Below are 15,451 nucleotides of genomic sequence, written 5' to 3'. Positions count from 1 at the left end.
CTAAGAAGGGATAAAAAAATAGGCTAAAATAAAAAGAGAAACCCTTTTAGAGTACCCAGAGGATTAAATAACACTTATGATTTGTCTGGTGAATTGAGTCCCCAGAGAAAAGTGTCAAGTTCTAGAGATTTTTCTCCAGTTTTCTAGGGAGAAGTTTTCTGAATTACCAAATGCTCATTTACAGTATTATCCATAGTTCCTTGCAAACCAGTTCTCTTGCGTGTTCAAGGCCCTGGGTTCAACACTGAAAAACAGATGAAGAAAATAAGGGCCCTACTAGATGATTCATTTAGTGCTTGCTTGTCACACAAGCACTACGACCTGAACTTGATCCCCGGAACCCTTTTAGAGGAGAAAAATCACCTTCATCAAGCTATCTTCTGGCTGTCTACACATACATCTGTACTATGGCTTATAGATGACTGCACACACACACACACACACACACACACACACACACACCCCACAGGGCAGGGAGGGAGAGAAGGAAAGAGGGAAAGAGGGAAAGAGAGAACAAATTTAAAAACTAAGCTTTGAAAGAAATAGAATGACACAGCATTTTGAAAAAGTGCTCCTATTGAACATTTAAGTAGGAATGGTCTTTACTTTTAAAAACCTAGAGGAATATTTACAAATTTACTTTCTTAAGCCATATTGTACCCCAGAAGAGGCAATCAAATGATGAAAATGTGTTTCTATGAGTAATTGAGGAATTTTTGAGTATTCCTATCTTTTCTACTTCATTTTAACACAGAATTTAGATTTCTTGCCAGTGGGAGACAGATGTTATGATAGGAATTATGAGAATAATAGGGCAATGGCTGTAACTGGGATGAAGGGGGAGAATAATAGGCAGTGAGAGAAAAGAATGGGTGACACCTAGCAATGATCATGTCTGGAAACCCATACAGAAATGTACTATTTTATAAGCTTACTTAAAATATATGCTATATGATCTGATCGTGGATACACATATGTGTGTATATGCATATATTTTAATATGATAGCACATGGGGTAATGGTACTTAGTTCCAAGCACCATAGACTAAATAAAAAATAATCCAAGTGCCATTGTATTATTGGACAGAGGAATATGAGACTCTTCCAAAACAATCTGGGCTATTGTCAGTGCCTTTAGTTAACTTCTAGAACATGAGGGTGATAGTTTGTATATGATCAGCCCAGGGAGTGGCACTATTAGACACTGTGGCCCTGTTGGAGCATGTGTGTCACTGTGCGTGTGGGCTTTAAGACTCTCATCCTAGCTGCCTAGAATTCAGTCTTTTCCTAGCAGCCTTCAGATGAGGATATAGAACTCTCAGCTCCTCATGTACCATGCCTGCCTGGATGCTGCAATGTTCCCACCTTGATGATAATGGATTAAACTTCTGAACCTGTAACCCAGCTACAATTTAATGTTGCCCTCATAAGAGGTGCCTTGTCATGGTATCTATTCACAGCAGTGAAGCCCTAACTAAAACAGACCTCATTGTTGAAGGTATCACAGATCTTGACACAAGATTTAGAGGAATCAAGCTTGGAATTGTCCTGGAAGTCTCCTCCTTAAGGATTGGGCTCAGAGTGCCAGAAGGTGATCAGTAAGCTGTCAACGTAGAAAAGCAATTGGTAGTCCTACCTTGCTATAGATCTCAGAAACCAGAAAATTGAATGGATTGCCAAGATATTCACAGGGATCAATAGTGGTACTTTTTATCTTGGGGGTAGCCAACTAATTAATTTGACTTAATTAATTAATTGGATTTATAGCCTCCACAAAAAGAGATAATTCATGCTTGATACTATAAGCCTAGCCAACTACTTATGGCTGGAGAGTTCATAAACCTGAGAGAACCTACTACTGTCAATTTCTTAAGCCAATATAGGTTCCAACAGGACTCTAAATATGTAACATTATATGCACAGATGAGTAACTCTCATCCCTCATCAAAGAATTGTTTTCAATAAATGGATACTATTCCAAAGATTCGCAAAAACTCAAACTGTAGAGAATGGGAGACTATGGGGTGTTTTAGAGAAACTGATATATTTGCAGCACAACCCTGAAGCCTAAGTAAAGCTCAAGGAATATTACAGAAAAAGAGGCAGAAAGACCGTAAGGGCTAAAGAACAAGGATGCCTGCAGCCTAAACAAGGCAGGTAAGCTGCACACAACCAATATGGTTGTGTAAAGAAGGTCCAAATGATGACACCAAATGACACAGCAGCACGGACAGGGGAAATTGCACATGGTTTTATTCTTAGATAAAGAACTCTAGGTGATGATTTGCTTCTGAGAGAGAAAGAATCATTTTCATCTAGCGATTGACTTCTGAATAAAGGATACTCAGTCCTAGTAGTCACCCTGGACACTTGTACATGCTAGCAATGCTAAATGAACTCAGAAGATTATGTATACAAGTATACACATTCTTAGTTCTTATGTATGTGTACATATGTGTATACATGTGAGAATATATGTGTATGTGTGTATATATATGTATATGTAAATGCATATACACACATATTGTGTGTGACTGTATCTATTTGCTTCTAAAGTTTACATGTAACAGTACTAATTAATGAAGATGAAGGGGGACAAAAAAAGAGTGGGATTAGGAGAGGAAGAAGCAATGTGTTCATGTATGAAATTGTAAACTTCATAGTACTATTCTTTAATTAGTTTTTTACAGTCTAGTTATTATCCCCCTTTTGGTCTGCACTCTGACTGTTCCTCATCCCATACCTTTTCCCTAGTCTCCAAGAGGATGTCCCCACCTCCCCATCCCCACCCCACTAGACCTTCCCACTTCCTGGAGCCTCAAGTATCTCGAGGGTCAGGTATGTCTTCACTCACTGAGGCCAGACAAGGCAATCCTCTGCTGTATATGTGTAAGGGGCCTCATATCAGTTGGTGTATGTTGCCTGGTTGATGGCACAGTGTCTGAGAGATCTCGGTGGTCCAGGTTAATTGAGACTGCTGGCTTTCTTATGGGATAACCCTCCTCTTCAGCTTCTTTGTGATTTTCCCCAATTCAACTACAGGGGTCCTAGGCTTCTGTCCATTGGTAGTGTATAACTATCTTCATATGTCTAGATCAGCTGCTTTTTGGACCTCTTGAAAGGTAGCCATGCTAGGCTCCTGTCTGTAAGCTCACCATAACATCAATAGTAGTGTTAAGCCTTGAAGCCTTTCCTTGAAATGGATCCCAAGTTGGGCTGATCACTGGACTGACTTTCCTTCAGTCTCTTCTCCATTTTTGTCCCTGCAGTTCTTTTAGACAGAAACAATTCTGGGTCGGAGTTTCTGACTGTCAGATGGCCACTCCATCCATCCACTTGATGCCCTGTCTTTCTACTGGAGGTAGACTCTAAGAGGTCCCTCTTCCCACTGTAGGGCATTTCATCTAAGGTCCCTCCCTTTGAGTCCTGAGAGTCTCTCATCTCCCAGTTCTCTGGTACATTCTAGAGGGTCCCCCGAGCTCCTACCTCCTTAGGATGCGTGTTTCCATTTTTTTCTGCTGACCCTAAGGGGTTCAATCCTATTCCCTCCAATACCTTTCCCCTCCCTGTATCCTATTCCACCTAAATCCCTCCCTCCCTATGTCCACCTTGTTAACCTTCTTGAATTCTGTGGATTTTATCCTGGGTATTCTGTAACTCTTTAGCTAATATCCACTCATTAGAAAGTACATACCACACGTGCCCTTTGGGTCTAAGTTACCTCACTCAGGATATTTTCTAGTTCCAACCATTTGCCTGAAAAACTCATTCTTAATAGCTGAGTAGTACTCCATTGTGAAAGTGAATCACATTTTCTGTATCCATTCTTTCCTTGTGGGGCATCTGGATTATTTCCAGTTTCTGGCTAACACAAATAAGACTGCTATGAACATAGTGGAACATGTGCTCCTGTGGCATGTTAGGGCATGTTATGGGTTTCAAGAGTGGTGTGATGGTTTGTATATTGTTGGCCCAGGGAGCAGCACTATTAGGAGGTGTGGCCTTTTTGGAGTATGTGTGTCACTGTAGGTGTGGGCTTAAGACCCTAACCCTAGCTGCCTACAAGTGAATATTCCACTAGCAGCCTTCAGATGAAGATACAGAACTCTCAGCTTTGTCTCCACCATGTCTGCTTGGACACTGCCATGCTATATTTTGATGATAATGGATAGAATTTCTGAAGTTGTAAGCCAACCCCAATTAAATGTTGTTCTTTATGCCTTGGTCATGGTGTCTGTTCACAGCAGTAAACCCCTAACCAAGACAAGTGGTATTGATGAGTCTTCAGGAAGATCTAATCCCAATTTTCTGAGGAACCTCCAGATTGATTTCCAGAGCAGAAATCACACCAGCAATGGAAAAGTGTTCCTCTTTCTCCACATCCTTGAAAACGTGCTGTCACCTGAATTTTTAATCTTAGGCATTCTGAGTGTTGTAAGATGAAATCCCAGGGTCATTTTAATTTGCATTTCCCTGTTCACTAAGAATTTTGAACATTTCTCTAAGTGCTTCTCAGCCATTGAAATTCCTCTGTTTTGAATTCTCTGTTTAGTTCTATACCTCGATTTTGATTGGACTGCTTGGTTTTTGGTGGTTAGCTTCTTGACTTCATCATATATTTTGGATATTAGTCTTCTGTTGGATGTGCACTTAGTGAAAAATTTTCCCAACTTATTCTATTTACTATATCCTTTGCTGTACTGAAGCTTTTCAGTTTTATGAAGTCCCATTTATAAACTGCTGATCTTAGAGCCAGAGCAATTGGAGTTGTGTTTAGAGAATTTCTCCCTGTGCCAATCAGTTCAAGACTCTTTCCCAATTTCTCGTCTATTAGATTCAGTGTATCTGGTTTTATGTTGAGTTCCTTGATCCACTTGGACTTGAGTTCTGTGTAAAGTAACAAATATGGGTCTATTTTCAATTTTCTACATACAGACTGCTGGTTAGAACAGCATCATTTATTGAAAAATCTTTTTACCACTATATTTTTTTGTCTTCTTTGTCAAAGCTCAAGTGTCTTTAAGTGTGTAGTTTTATTTCTGGGTCTTCAATCTATTCTATTGATCAACCTGTCTGTCTTTGTACCAATACCATGCAGGGTTTTGTTGTTGTTATTGTTGTTGTTGTTGTTGTTGTTTTGGGGTTTTTTTTGTTGTTTTTTTTAGTTGTTGTTCTTTTATTTGTTTGTTCTGTTTTTTTGTCAGTATTGCTCTATAGTATAGCTTGAGGTCAGGAATGATGATATCCCCGGAAGTTTTTTATTTTTTCTTTTCTTTTATTGAATATTTTCTTTATTTACATTTCAAATGCTATCCCCTTTCTAAGTTTCCACTCTGGAAGCCCCATCCCATTCTCCCTCCCCCTGTTTCTATGACGGTGTTCCCCCACCTACCCACTACTTCCTCCTGCCTCCCCACCATGGCATTCCACTACCATGCAGCATAGAGCCTTTGCCAGACCAAGGTCCTCTCTTCCCACTGATGTAAAACAAGGCCATCCTCTGCTACATCTGTGGCTGGAGCCATGGGTCCCTCCATGTGTACCATTTGGATTGTGGTTTAGTCCCTGGGAGCTCTGAAGGGTCTGGTTGGTTGATATTGTTGTTCTTCTGATGGGTTTCAAACCCCTTCAGTTCCTTCAGTCCTTTCTCTAACTCCTCCACTGGGAACCCTGTTCTCAGTCTAATGATTGGCTGTGAACATCCACCTCTGTATTTGTCACACTTTGGCAGAGCCTCTCAGGGGACAGCTATAGCAGGCTCCTGTCAGCATGCAGATCTTGACATCCAAAATAGTGTCTGAATTTGATGACTATAGATGGGGCAGTCACTGGATGGCCTTTCCTTCAGTCACTGCACCAAACTTTGTCTCCACATTTCCTACCTTAAGTATTTTGTTCTCCTTTTTAAGAAGGACTGAGCATCCAAACTTTGGACTTCCTTCTTCTTGAACTTCATGTTGTCTATGTATTGTAATTTGGGTATTCCAAGCTTTTCAGCTAATATCCACTTATCAGTGGGTTCACACCATGTGTGTTCTTTTGTAAATGGGTTACCTCACTCAGGACGATATTTTTAATTCCATCCATTTACCTAAGAATTTCAGAAAATCATTGTTTTTTAATAGCTGAGTAGTAATCCATTGTGTAAATATATCACATTTGCTGTATCCATTCTTCTGATGCAGGGCATCTGGGTTCTTTCCTGCTTCTGGCTGTTTTAAATAAGGCTGCTATGAACATAGTGGAGCATGTGTCCTTGCTATATGTTGAAGCATCTCTTAAGTATATGCCCAGGAGTCTTGACTTAGTCCTGACTTAGTCCTGACTTAGTATGATGTCAAATTTTCTGAGGAACCACCAGACTGATTTCCAGAGTTGTTATGCCAGCCTGCATTCCCACCAACAATGAAGGAGTTTTCTCCACAACTGCTCCAGCACCTGCTGTCATGTAAGATTTTGAACTTAGCCATTCTAGCTGGTGTGAGGTGGAATGTCAGGGTGGGTGTGATTTGCATTTCTCTGATGACTAAGGATGCTGAACATTTCTTTAGGTGCTTCTTGGCCATTCTATATTCCTCAGTTGAGAATTCTTTGTTTAGCTCTGGAACCCATGTTTAATAAGTTTATTTGATTCTCTGGAGTATAACTTCTTGAGTTCTTTGTATATATATTGGATATTAGCCCTCTAGTAGATGTATAATTGGTAACAATATTTTCCCAATCGCTTGGTTGCTGTTTTGTCGTATTGACAATATCCTTTGCCTTAGAAAAGCTTTGCAATTTTGTGAAGTCCCATTTGTCAATTCTTGATCTTAGAGCATAAGACATTGGTGTTTTGTTCAGGAAATTTTCTCCACTGCCCATGGGTTCAAGGCTCTTCCCCACATTTTCTTCTATTAGTTTGAATGTATCTGGTTTTACGTGAACGTCCTTGATCCACTTTGACTTAAACTTTGTACAGGGCAATAAGAATGGGTAGATTTGCATTCTTTTACATGCAGACCTGAGGATGAAACAGCACCATTTGTTAAAAATGCTATCATTTTTCCATTGGATGGTTTTATCTCTTTTGTCAAAGATCAAATGACTATAGGTGTGTGGGTTCATTTCTGGGTCTTCAATTCTATTCCATTTTTCTACCAGGCTGTCTCTGTACTAATATTATACAGTTTTTATCACTATTGCTCTGTAATACAACTTGAAGTCAGGGATGGTGATTCCCCCAGAAGTTCTTTTATTGATGAGTAGAATTTTTGCTATTCAGGGTTTTTTATTATTACAAATGAATTTTCAAATTGTTTTTTCTAAATCAATGAAGAATTGTGTTGGAATTTCGATGGAGATTGCATTAAATCTGTAGATTGCTTTCACCAAGGTGGCCATTCTTACTGTATTAATCCTGTCAACACATAAGCATGGGAGATCCTTACATCTTCTGAGATCTTCAATTTGTTTTTTTCAGAGACTTGAAGTTCTTGTCATACAGATTTTCACTTGCCTGGTTGGAGTCACACCAAGGTATTTTATATTATTTGGGACTATTGTAAAGAGTATTGATTCTCTAATTTCTTTTTCAGCCTGTTTATCCTTTGAGTAGAGGAAGTCTACTTATTTATTTGAATTATTTTCTATCCAGCCACTTTGCTGAAGTTGTTTTTCAGGTTCAGTAGTTTTCCAGTGGAACTCTTGTGGTCACTTAAGTATACTATCATATCATCTGCAAATAGTGATATTTTGACCAGTTCCTTTCCAATTTGTGTCCGTTTGACCTCCTATTGTTGTCTGAATGATCTGGCTAGGACTTTGATAAGTATCTAGTGTCTTTTCTTACCTTTTTTGATAACATTTTGTTGAAGGTTGATTTTATTCAATATTAGAATCCTACTGCAGTTTGTTTCTTGAAACAACTTGCTTGGAAAATTTTTCTAGGCTTTTACTCTGACACGGTGTCTGTCTTTGTCCCTGAGGTATGTTTCCTGTATGTAGCTAAATGCTGGGTCTTGTTTATATATCCATTCTGTTAGTCTATTGGGGAATTGGAGTATTTTTATTGGGGAATTGAGTCCATTGATGTTAACGGATATTAAGGAATAGTGATTGTTGCTCCTTATTTCTTTTGTTGTTAGAGGTTGGATTATGTTTGTGTGGCTATCTTCTTTTGGGTTTGTTTAAAGATTATTTTCTTGCTTTTTTATGGTGTAGTTTCCTTCCTCGTATTGGAGCTTTCCATCTATTAACCTTTGTAGGGCTGGATTTGTGGAAAGATATTCTGGAAATTTGTTTTTCTCATGGAATATCTTGGTTTCTCCATCCATGCACGTTTATGCCAATTCTGAATTTTGCTAGGTATAGTAGCCTGGGTTGGCATTTGTGTTCTCTTATGGTCTGTATGACATCTGCCCTGGATTTTCTGGCTTTTAGAGTATCTGGTGAGAAGTCTGGCATAATTCTGATAGGTCTGCCATTACATGTTACTTGACCTTTTTCCTTTACTACTTTTAATATTCTTTTTGTTTGTTTGTTTTGTACATTTGGTGGTTTGATTATTATGGGATGAAAAGAGTTTCTTTTCTGGTCCACTCTATTTGGAGTTTTGTAGGCTTCATGTATGTTCATGGGCATCTCTTTATATTAGGGAAATTTCCTTCTATAATTTTGTTGGAGATACTTACTGGCCCTTTAAGGTGGGAATTTTTGCTCTCTTCTATACCTATTATCCTTATGTTTGATTTTCTCATTGTGTCCTGGATTTCCTGGATATTTTGGGTTAGGAGCTTTTTGTGGTTTTGCTATTTCTTTGACAGTGTTTCAATAGTTTCCATGGTTTCTTCTGCACCTGAGTGTCTCTCTTCTGTATTCTGTTGTATTCTCTCTTGTATTCTGGTGATTCTTGCATCTATGACTCCTAATCTCTTTCATAGTTTTTGTATCTCCAGGCTTGCCTCCCTTTGTGATTTCTTTATTGTTTTTTTTTTTTTATTAACTTGAGTATTTGTTATATACATTTCGAGTGTTATTCCCTTTCCCGGTTTCCGGGCAAACATCCCCCTCCCCCCCTCCCCTTCCTTATGGGTGTTCCCCTCCCAACCCTCCCCCCATTGCCGCCCTCCCCCCATAGACTAGTTCACTGGGGGTTCAGTCTTAGCAGGACCCAGGGCTTCCCCTTCCACTGGTGCTCTTACTAGGATATTCATTGCTACCTATGGGGTCAGAGTCCAGGGTCAGTCCATGTATAGTCTTTAGGTAGTGGCTTAGTCCCTGGAAGCTCTGGTTGCTTGGCATTGTTGTACTTTTGGGGTCTCGAGCCCCTTCAAGCTCTTCCAGTTCTTTCTCTGATTCCTTCAATAGGGGACCTATTCTCAGTTCAGTGGTTTGCTGCTGGCATTCGCCTCTGTATTTGCTATATTCTGGCTGTGTCTCTCAGGAGCGATCTACATCCGGCTCCTGTCGGTCTGCACTTCTTTGCTTCATCCATCTTGTCTAATTGGGTGGCTGTATATGTATGGGCCACATGTGGGGCAGGCTCTGAATGGGTGTTCCTTAAGTCTCTGTTTTAATCTTTGCCTCTCCCTTCCCTGCCAAGGGTATTCTTTTTCCTCATTTAAAGAAGGAGTGAAGCATTCACATTTTGATCATCCATCTTGAGTTTCCTTTGTTCTAGGGATCTAGGGTAATTCGAGCATTTGGGCTAATAGCCACTTATCAATGAGTGCATACCATGTATGTCTTTCTGTGATTGGGTTAGCTCACTCAGGATGATATTTTCCAGTTCCAACCATTTGCCTACGAATTTCATAAACTCGTTGTTTTTGATACTGAGTAATATTCCATTGTGTAGATGTACCACATTTTCTGTATCCATTCCTCTGTTGAAGGGCATCTGGGTTCTTTCCAGCTTCTGGCTATTATAAATAAGGCTGCGATGAACATAGTGGAGCACGTGTCTCTTTTATATGTTGAGGCATCTTTTGGGTATATGCCCAAGAGAGGTATAGCTGGATCCTCAGGCAGTACAATGTCCAATTTTCTGAGGAACCTCCAGACTGATTTCCAGAATGGTTTTACCAGTCTGCAATCCCACCAACAATGGAGGAGTGTTCCTCTTTCTCCACATCCTCGCCAGCATCTGCTGTCACCTGAGTTTTTGATCTTAGCCAATCGCACTGGTGTGAGGTGAAATCTCAGGGTGTTTTGATTTGCATCTCCCTTATGACTAAAGATGTTGAACATTTCTTTAGGTGTTTCTCAGCCATTCGGCATTCCTCAGCTGTGAATTCTTTGTTTAGCTCTGAACCCCATTTTTTAATAGGGTTATTTGTTTCCCTGCGGTCTAACTTCTTCAGTTCTTTGTATATTTTGGATATAAGGCCTCTATCTGTTGTAGGATTGGTAAAGATCTTTTCCCAATCTGTTGGTTGCCGTTTTGTCCTAACCACAGTGTCCTTTGCCTTACAGAAGCTTTGCAGTTTTATGAGATCCCATTTGTCGATTCTTGATCTTAGAGCATAAGCCATTGGTGTTTTGTTCAGGAAATTTTTTCCAGTGCCCATGTGTTCCAGATGTTTCCCTAGTTTTTCTTCTATTAGTTTGAGTGTGTCTGGTTTGATGTGGAGGTCCTTGATCCACTTGGACTTAAGCTTTGTACAGGGTGATAAGCATGGATCGATCTGCATTCTTCTACATGTTGCCCTCCAGTTGAACCAGCACCATTTGCTGAAAATGCTATCTTTTTTCCATTGGAAGGTTTTGGCTCCTTTGTCAAAAATCAAGTGACCATAGGTGTGTGGGGTCATTTCTGGGTCTTCAATTCTATTCCATTGGTCTATCTGTCTGTCTCTGTACCAATACCATGCAGTTTTTATCACTATTGCTCTGTAATACTGCTTGAGTTCAGGGATAGTGATTCCCCTTGAAGTCCTTTTATTGTTGAGGATAGCTTTAGCTATCCTGGGTTTTTTGTTATCCCAGATGAATTTGCAAATTGTTCTGTCTAACTCTTTGAAGAATTGGATTGGTATTTTGATGGGGATTGCATTGAATCTGTAGATTGCTTTTGGTAAAATGGCCATTTTTACTATATTAATCCTGCCAATCTATGAGCATGGGAGATCTTTCCATCTTCTGAGGTCTTCTTCAATTTCTTTCCTCAGTGTCTTGAAGTTCTTATTGTACAGATCTTTTACTTGCTTGGTTAAAGTCACACCGAGGTACTTTATATTATTTGGGTCTATTATGAAGGGTGTCGTTTCCCTAATTTCTTTCTCGGCTTGTTTCTCTTTTGTATAGAGGAAGGCAACTGATTTATTTGAGTTAATTTTATACCCAGCCACTTTGCTGAAGTTGTTTATCAGCTTTAGTAGTTCTCTGGTGGAACTTTTGGGATCACTTAAATATACTATCATGTCATCTGCAAATAGTGATATTTTGACCTCTTCTTTTCCGATCTGTATCCCTTTGATCTCCTTTTGTTGTCTGATTGCTCTGGCTAGAACTTCAAGAACTATATTGAATAAGTAGGGAGAGAGTGGGCAGCCTTGTCTAGTCCCTGATTTTAGTGGGATTGCTTCAAGTTTCTCTCCATTTAGTTTAATGTTAGCAACTGGTTTGCTGTATATGGCTTTTACTATGTTTAGGTATGGGCCTTGAATTCCTATGCTTTCCAGGACTTTTATCATGAAGGGGTGTTGGATTTTGTCAAATGCTTTCTCAGCATCTAATGAAATGATCATGTGGTTCTGTTCTTTCAGTTTGTTTATATGATGGATCACGTTGATGGTTTTCCATATATTAAACCATCCCTGCATGCCTGGGATGAAGCCTACTTGATCATGGTGGATGATTGTTTTGATGTGCTCTTGAATTCGGTTTGCCAGAATTTTATTGAGTATTTTTGCGTCGATATTCATAAGGGAAATTGGTCTGAAGTTCTCTTTCTTTGTTGTGTCTTTGTGTGGTTTAGGTATAAGAGTAATTGTGGCTTCGTAGAAGGAATTCGGTAGGGCTCCATCTGTTTCAATTTTGTGGAATAGTTTGGATAATATTGGTATGAGGTCTTCTATGAAGGTTTGATAGAATTCTGCACTAAACCCGTCTGGACCTGGGCTCTTTTTGGTTGGGAGACCTTTAATGACTGCTTCTATTTCCTTAGGAGTTATGGGGTTGTTTAACTGGTTTATCTGTTCCTGATTTAACTTCGATACCTGGTATCTGTCTAGGAAATTGTCCATTTCCTGAAGATTTTCAAGTTTTGTTGAATATAGGTTTTTATAGTAAGATCTGATGATTTTTTGAATTTCCTCTGAATCTGTAGTTATGTCTCCCTTTTCATTTCTGATTTTGTTAATTTGGACGCACTCTCTGTGTCCTCTTGTTAGTCTGGCTAAGGGTTTATCTATCTTGTTGATTTTCTCAAAGAACCAACTTTTGGTTCTGTTGATTCTTTCTATGGTCCTTTTTGTTTCTACTTGGTCGATTTCCGCTCTGAGTTTGATTATTTCCTGCCTTCTACTCCTCCTGGGTGTATGTGCTTCTTTTTGTTCTAGAGCTTTTAGGTGTGCTGTCAAGCTGCTGACATATGCTCTTTCCTGTTTCTTTCTGCAGGCACTCAGCGCTATGAGTTTTCCTCTTAGCACAGCTTTCATTGTGTCCCATAAGTTTCGGTATGTTGTACCTTCATTTTCATTAAATTCTAAAAAGTTTTTAATTTCTTTCTTTATTTCTTCCTTGACCAGGTTATCATTGAGTAGAGCATTGTTCAATTTCCAAGTGTATGTGGTCATTCTTCCTTGATTGTTATTGAAGACCAGTTTTAGGCCGTGGTGGTCCGATAGCACGCACGGGATTATTTCTATCTTTCTGTACCTGTTGAGGCCCGTTTTTTGACCAATTATATGGTCAATTTTGGAGAAAGTACCATGAGGAGCTGAGAAGAAGGTATATCCTTTTGCTTTAGGATAGAATGTTCTATAAATATCCGTTAAGTCCATTTGGCTCATGACTTCTCTTAGTCTGTCGATATCACTCTTTAATTTCTGTTTCCATGATCTGTCCATTGATGAGAGTGGTGTGTTGAAATCTCCCACTATTATTGTGTGAGGTGCAATGTGTGTTTTGAGCTTTAGTAAGGTTTCTTTTACGTATGTAGGTGCCCTTGTATTTGGGGCATAGATATTTAGGATTGAGAGTTCATCTTGGTGGATTTTTCCTTTGATGAATATGAAGTGTCCTTCCTTATCTTTTTTGATGACTTTTAGTTGGAAATTGATTTTATTTGATATTAGAATGGCTACTCCAGCTTGCTTCTTCTGACCATTTGCTTGGAAAGTTGTTTTCCAGCCTTTCACTCTGAGGTAGTGTCTGTCTTTGTCTCTGAGGTGTGTTTCCTGTAGGCAGCAGAATGCAGGGTCCTCGTTGCGTATCCAGTTTGTTAATCTATGTCTTTTTATTGGGGAGTTGAGGCCATTGATATTGAGAGATATTAAGGAATAGTGATTATTGCTTCCCTTTATATTCATATTTGGATGTGAGGTTATGTTTGTGTGCTTTCATTCTCTATGTTTTGTTGCCAAGACGATTAGTTTCTTGCTTCTTCTAGGGTATAGCTTGCCTCCTTATGTTGGGCTTTACCATTTATTATCCTTTGTAGTTCTGGATTTGTAGAAAGATATTGTGTAAATTTGGTTTTGTCATGGAATATCTTGGTTTCTCCATCAATGTTAATTGAGAGTTTTGCTGGATACAGTAACCTGGGCTGGCATTTGTGTTCTCTTAGGGTCTGTATGACATCAGTCCAGGATCTTCTGGCCTTCATAGTTTCTGGCGAGAAGTCTGGTGTGATTCTGATAGGTCTCCCTTTATATGTTACTTGACCTTTTTCCCTTACTGCTTTTAATATTCTTTCTTTATTTTGTGCGTTTGGTGTTTTGACAATTATGTGACGGGAGGTGTTTCTTTTCTGGTCCAATCTATTTGGAGTTCTGTAGGCTTCTTGTATGTCTATGGGTATCTCTTTTTTTAGGTTAGGGAAGTTTTCTTCTATGATTTTGTTGAAGATATTTACTGGTCCTTTGAGCTGGGAGTCTTCACTCTCTTCTATACCTATTATCCTTAGGTTTGATCTTCTCATTGAGTCCTGGATTTCCTGTATGTTTTGGACCAGTAGCTTTTTCCGCTTTACATTATCTTTGACAGTTGAGTCAATGATTTCTATGGAATCTTCTGCTCCTGAGATTCTCTCTTCCATCTCTTGTATTCTGTTGGTGAAGCTTGTATCTACAGCTCCTTGTCTCTTCTTTTGGTTTTCTATATCCAGGGTTGTTTCCATGTGTTCTTTCTTGATTGCTTCTATTTCCATTTTTAATTCCTTCAACTGTTTGATTGTGTTTCCTGGAATTCTTTCAGGGATTTTTGCGATTCCTCTCTGTAGGCTTCTACTTGTTTATTAATGTTTTCCTGTGTTTCCCTAAGTGTGTTCATGTCTTTCTTGAAGTCCTCCAGCATCATGATCAAATATGATTTTGAAACTAGATCTTGCTTTTCTGGTGTGTTTGGATATTCCATGTTTGTTTTGGTGGGAGAATTGGGCTCCGATGATGGCATGTAGTCTTGGTTTCTGTTGCTTGGGTTCCTGCGCTTGCCTCTCGCCATCAGATTATCTCTAGTGTTACTTTGTTCTGCTATTTCTGACAGTGGCTACACTGTCCTATAAGCCTGTGTGTCAGGAGTGCTGTAGACCTGTTTTCCTCTCTTTCAGTCAGTTATGGGGACAGAGTGTTCTGCTTTCGGGCGTGTGGTTTTTCCTCTCTACAGGTCTTCAGCTGTTCCTGTGGGCCTGTGTCTTGAGTTCACCAGGCAGCTTTCTTGCAGCAGAAAATTTGGTCTTACCTGTGGTCCCGAGGCTCAAGTTCGCTCGTGGGGTGCTGCCCAGGGGTTCTCTGCAGCAGCAGCAACCAGGAAGACCTGTGCCACCCCTTCTGGGAGCTTCAGTGCACCAGGGTTCCAGATGGTCTTTGGCTTTTTCCTCTGGCGTCCGAGATGTGTGTGCAGGGAGCAGTCTCTTCTGGTTTCCCAGTCTTGTCTGCCTCTCTGAAGGTTTAGCTCTCCCTCCCACGGGATTTGGGTGCAGAGAACTGTTTATCCGGTCTGTTTCTTTCAGGTTCTGGTGGTGTCTCAGGTGCAGGTGTCCTGCCGCTCCTGGGCCCTCCCCATGGGAGCCCAGAGGCCTTATACAGATTCCTCTTGGGCCAGGGATGTGGGCGGGGGTGAGCAGTGTTGGTGGTCTCTTCCGCTCTGCAGCCTCAGGAGTGCCCACCTGACCAGGCGGTTGGGTCTCTCTCTCACCGGGTTTGGGAGCAGAGAGCTGCTGCGGGCCGGGATCCGCGGGTGTGGGACTTCCGGTAAACACAGAACGTGCCCGGTCCTAGAGAAATTCTGCTTCCTTGTGTCCCAAGCT

At 40.2% G+C, this 15,451-nt stretch overlaps 1 long non-coding RNA gene across 1 annotated transcript in view; it reads left to right on the top strand.

The window, feature by feature from the left end:
• The window catches only part of LOC120097752 (uncharacterized), a 69,480-nt gene that overhangs the window by 20,719 nt on the left and 33,310 nt on the right, over positions 1-15,451 (top strand). Inside the window, exon 2 of the long non-coding RNA XR_015642029.1 lies at positions 7,463-7,518. This is a non-coding gene — a long non-coding RNA (uncharacterized LOC120097752). The remainder of the gene's footprint in view (positions 1-7,462; positions 7,519-15,451) is intronic.

This window comes from Rattus norvegicus, chromosome 17 (assembly GCF_021556685.1).
Source record: "Rattus norvegicus strain SHRSP/BbbUtx chromosome 17, alternate assembly SHRSP_T2T, whole genome shotgun sequence".
Lineage (NCBI taxonomy): Eukaryota > Metazoa > Chordata > Mammalia > Rodentia > Muridae > Rattus > Rattus norvegicus.
Note: the sequence above shows the minus strand (reverse complement) of the source record. Positions and strands in the feature narration are given on the sequence as shown.